We start from the raw sequence: 4,210 nt of genomic DNA on the forward strand, positions 1-4,210 counted from the left end.
AGGAGAAGGAAGGGAATGCTCATCTCAAACTTGTTCAATTACCATAACCCAATTTTGAAGGTAGGAATACTTCACCTCATTTTGTTCATGTTGTGCTTCATGTTTCATTTTTATTGCTTATGTATGTTTGTGTGTGTGTTGAGTATGTTGGGAGGGATTGAAATGAGTTTTATTAAATGAATTTCCTTTGTGTTTTGCTTTGAATTTCAAAGGGATTTTATGGGTGTATTTGCATTACTCACCCTTGGATAGGGTAGAAGTGGCCATGTATGGGGGAAGATCTTAAGTTGGACTCTGACAATGTAGAGTCTCTTCTCAGGACGAGAAGAGGGAGAGAGGGTAGGGTGTTATGGGCCCCTACTCATTAGCACAAACCATGTATGAGTTTTGGAATGTAAGAATGGAAGATTGGAAGTTCTTGAGTTTATAGCCCCAAAAGGGAACTTATTTTGGTGTTGTGTCTGACATTTCTTGTTGGAAAAATCCACCTTCTCCCTAGTTTGGTTCATTGTCGAGCCTGTTGTGTAAACCCAGGATGGGAGTGAATTAACATCATCAAATTTTGTCTTCATGTTATTATTGGTTATCTCCCAGTCAATTTTTGTTCTCTCCATGATCATTGTAATGTATTAAGGAATTTGTAATGGATCCCTTGTTAAGGGCCAAGAAGGAAATTCAAAATGGTTAATGAATTTCAGTTATGTTGGGAGACTTCTCCTTGGGATTGAAATCCTATCTAAAATGTATTTAAACTTATTGTTGAAATGGCAATGATGTCAGGTTTTCTTCTTGGTTCTTTCCTGGTGGAGCCTTTGAATCAGGTGGTCAATAAAAAAATTATTGAGTGATATCCTTGCTTATGAGTTTTTTTGTATTTTTAGTTATATGTGTGTAGCAAAAATGAGATAAAATGATGTTTTACTCTTCCTATGGTAATCTTATGTTTCAAAATTTTACTCATTTGGTTAAGGTTAATTAGGTAAAAATAATGATATATATAATTTTGCATTTAAAATTAAAATATGACAATGAAAATTCATTGTTTTGATTTGTATCTCATCTAGTTATTTTCGTGAGTATTAGGAAGTTAAAATGTTCAACTCAATTATTCATGTTTTACATTTAATCCTAAAATAGACTTAGAAAAAAAATATAGGACACAAAAAAAAAAAATCCCTTTGGTAAATTTACACAACTTAAAAAAAATCCATACTTAGACAAAAAGGCCTTCAAAAAGAAAAAGTGTTTCCAAGAGTAAGAAAAGCCCTCTAGATTTTGTATGGGCAAAATGATTTATTTCTCATGTAGTAATAGAGAATATTCTCTGTGGAGACTTTATTTATAAATATTAAATTCAAAAAAAATTATTTACATAATATCCTAAATATCATAGATTTCTAACTACTTTACTTTTTAACATAACTCCTATCCTATCTTAATCCCTAAGCTAACCACTTAACTTTTAATATTACTACCCCTCCATCCTAGATGAAATAGCAAGTGGGTTGGAGCAAGTACTTGTCTGACATATTAATTAGATTTGGAAGACTTTTTTTAAAACTTAACCTCCACTCTCCCTTTACTGGCCAACCCCTCCTCCATCTTGGATGGACATGCACTTTAGGGGGGCAGTTTTGGTTGTAATTTAAACTTTCCTAGTAGCCTGCATTTTCTTTCAAACCTTGGACCATGTGACCAGACTATGGTACTTGCTTTTGAATTAATAAGGGGGGGTGATATTTGAATTTGGGGGGTTGTTAAAGTTGAAAATAAAAAAAATACTATCTTTTTAAAAATCTCACTCCACTTACCTGCGGTTGGGAAATGCGCTCCATGCTTGGGGAATGGAGATCCCATGTGGGCAGGGAGGTGGGGAAAGGGGGTTTAGGATTTGTGGGGTCGATGGGTAGTTTGGTTAGTTAGGTTAGTTTTGTTAAGGAGTTAATAAAGTATAGTTAGTAGTAAAGTTGTTTGTTAGTTTTATTAATTTAGAATTTATGTTAGGTTAGTAAGTTTGTTGAATAAAGTTTTTAAATTAATTAGTTAGTTTTTTTTTTATGTAAGTTAATTAATATGTTTTCTTTTAAATATAAGTTATGTAGTATAATTAGGTTTAGTTTAATTATGTTATAGTTAGTTTTAATTCTAAGTGATTATTATGTCTTTTAGCTTAGTTATATTTTAAATATTTTAAATTAGTAAAGTTTAAGTTTTAGACTTAATGTTAAAATTAATGAAATTAATTCATTAGATTATATTAAAGCTTAAGTTAGTGTTAGTGTAGGATAGTAATTAATTTTAGGACATTAATTAGTTTCAATTTAAATATTTAAGATTGAATTTAGTATAAATTACGTAATGTTAAAATATTAGTTAGTAAGCTTTCGAATAATTAGATTTATAGTATTTAAATGGCTATTCAAATCAATTAATTTTATAAGTTAATTGATATTTTTCTTAATTGAAGTTTTTAATGATTGATATTATAGGTTTTAAATTAGTTGAAAATTATGTTTACTAATTAGTTCAGTATACTTTTGTTTTATGGGTATGTATATTTTAAATAAAAAAGTATATAAAGGCAATAATATAATATATATTTTGGTTAATTAAAATTGGTTTGCTTAGTTTAATTTAATTGATTTAATAATGAAAATTTAATTTAATGATGTATTCAAAGATGATGATTATAAACTAAATGAAATGTTAGGACACTATTAGGGGAACCGTGATGTTGTCTTGTAGTGTACCCATGTCATAACTAAATTTAAACATATGAACTTAGTGGAATTAACCTTTTTTTTTTAAATCGTGTGTTTTTGCCCTTGCATTTTTGGGCATGATGTATATATTTTTTTAAAAAGTATATAAAGGTAATAATATAGTATATCTTTTGGTTAATTGAAATTGGTTTATTTAGTTTAATTTAATTGATTTAATAATGAAAGTTTAATTTAACGATGTAGTCAAAGATGATGATTATAAACTAAATGAAATGTTAGGACACTGTTAGGGGAATCATGATGTTGTCTTGTAGTGTACCTATGTTACAACTGAGTTTAAACATATCAACTTAGTGGAATTAACCTTTTTTTTAAAAATTGTGTGTTTTTGCCCAAGTTGTATTTTTGGGCATGACATTTTTGGTATCAGAGTCCATGTTTCAACACTAGAAACCTAAAACTATTATACTTTTGAACATAACCTAAACTTTAAATTTTGAAGGATGCCTCCCATTACATGAAACAACCAATGAGGTAGAGGTCGTAGGGCAAGAGGTGGTAGAGCGAAATAGGAGGATGGAGCACCACCTCCACCACCACCACCACCGAACCTGAATCAAGATATTTTGGATGCCATCTAGACATTGATTGGTATAGTCTAGCAAAAGATAACACCCATAGTATAGCCAGGGCAACAGATTCCCGAAAGGGAAGTAGAGTGATGGGGACACAACCCAAGAACAGAATGGAACCAACAGAAAGGGAAAATATATTAACTGAGAAAATAAACTAGTACAAATAGTACAGAGAAAATAAACTTCAGAACATGCCCTAAGGGCTTACAATAGCATAAATCTAGAGAATATTTCTCCTTTTAGCACCTCCTCTCAAACTCCACTCCGAACTGCCTTTTACAATGCCAGAAATCTCCTTAAATAGACCCCAGAGGGTTAAGGACTAGGAGTACATTCTAGAAAGTGCTAGTAGGCATCCACCAATGAAATAGAAGGTTCCGAAAGCTGCGTTAGAAGTCGGTGCAACTCTAGAAGAATCCAGAAACGGTAACCGAACTTTTGGGAGGCATAACTTTTGAACCGTAGCTCAGATTGACGAACCGTTTACATTTTCGGAAAGCTCTCAAAGTGCTCTATATCCCTATGGACCAGCTTCACTCATCCCCCATTTTTTGACCCTTTTCAAGGTCATTTAATGCCCCAAACCTGACTTTGAAGCATTCTTAGGAGGTCTCCAAAACCTGAAAAACTGCAATAACTTTCAAACCGTGGGGCCTATTGACCTGATTCTTTTTTTTGGAATGCTCTAAATCATGATTACATTCATCTAGCCAATTCATACCTTCTAGTTTACCGAAATGATGTCCCAAATACATGCTCCTATTTTTTCAAGATTTTCAAACGCACTGATAGTTGAACTATGAGAGTTGGAACCTTTATTTGAGCCAAATGGGTATCCAAAAATGTAAAGAC

This window comes from Cupressus sempervirens, chromosome 1 (assembly GCF_028749045.1).
Source record: "Cupressus sempervirens isolate cs-2001-9-10 chromosome 1, ASM2874904v1, whole genome shotgun sequence".
Classification (NCBI taxonomy): Eukaryota; Viridiplantae; Streptophyta; class Pinopsida; order Cupressales; family Cupressaceae; genus Cupressus; species Cupressus sempervirens.